This window comes from Penaeus monodon, unplaced genomic scaffold (genome assembly GCF_015228065.2).
Source record: "Penaeus monodon isolate SGIC_2016 unplaced genomic scaffold, NSTDA_Pmon_1 PmonScaffold_17237, whole genome shotgun sequence".
NCBI classification, from domain to species: Eukaryota; Metazoa; Arthropoda; class Malacostraca; order Decapoda; family Penaeidae; genus Penaeus; species Penaeus monodon.
The window spans coordinates 1-941 of NW_023646637.1; the positions used below are offsets into that span (position 1 = coordinate 1).

Below are 941 nucleotides of genomic sequence, written 5' to 3' on the forward strand. Positions count from 1 at the left end.
TTAAAACCCTTTCCCCATGGGCATGTCTAAGGTTTGATTGGATGATGTTTATTTAGTTTATTGTTGACGTAGCTACTGGGCTGTAATTTATTCTAATTAGTGAATACTAGAATTATGGGAAAGATACATAAAATCTCATGAAATGTAGGTGCAACCTAGTTGTAAGTATCCTCAGATTGTAAATATTTCTCTTTAATTTCTTTAGCCATCGGAAGTACTGAAGGAGAGAACCTTCAATACCACAACAACATGAGTCCTCCATCAGTACCCAATCCACACCCACAAGAGAAATCCTTTAGTCCACTCATACAGGGTTTGGTTTGAAAAAAACTCTCCAGTAGAATAATATGATAATAACCGTGATAGAAGACCCTTTGGAAATCACCATAATCACTATAGCAACAACCATCAAAACCACCACAACAGCCACCCCCAGAGTGGATCGTACTCGCCACCCTTCTTCAAGACGCAATCATGGCTTAACCTGAGTCAGACTCCCCCACCACCTCCTCCTCCTCATCTGCCCCTCTTCAGTTCTACTGGTTTCATCTACCCTCCTGCAGCACCTCCACACTACACCCACGCCCACTCTGGCCCCCATTTCCCACGCTCTCCTCCAAACATGGGTCCCCAGAAATTCAAATGGAATAGCGGTAACTTCCCTCGTAATGACCGGCACCAGTGGTTTGGCCACAGAGCTTTGGCACGGGTGTAAAATTGATAATTTGTCTGCGGGGGCACTTGGGCTTTGAGAAAATGGTTGTTGGAATGAGCTTACCTACTGGCTTAGTGAACATATCCTTTATAGATATTACCATGTGATAGATATAGCATTATAGATATTATCTTAATTGTTGACTAATTCACAGTAGATCGATCTCACTAGAATTAATTTCTCGATGTTTTGAGGTAGATTTTTGCTGAACTGGTAATTTGGATGC

General features: G+C 42.0%; 1 pseudogene; it reads left to right on the forward strand.

Annotated features, from left to right (window-relative positions):
- Positions 1–22: 22 nt before the first annotated feature.
- Positions 23–735, forward strand: LOC119569623 (annotated as a pseudogene).
- The last annotated feature ends 206 nt before the right edge of the window (positions 736–941 follow it).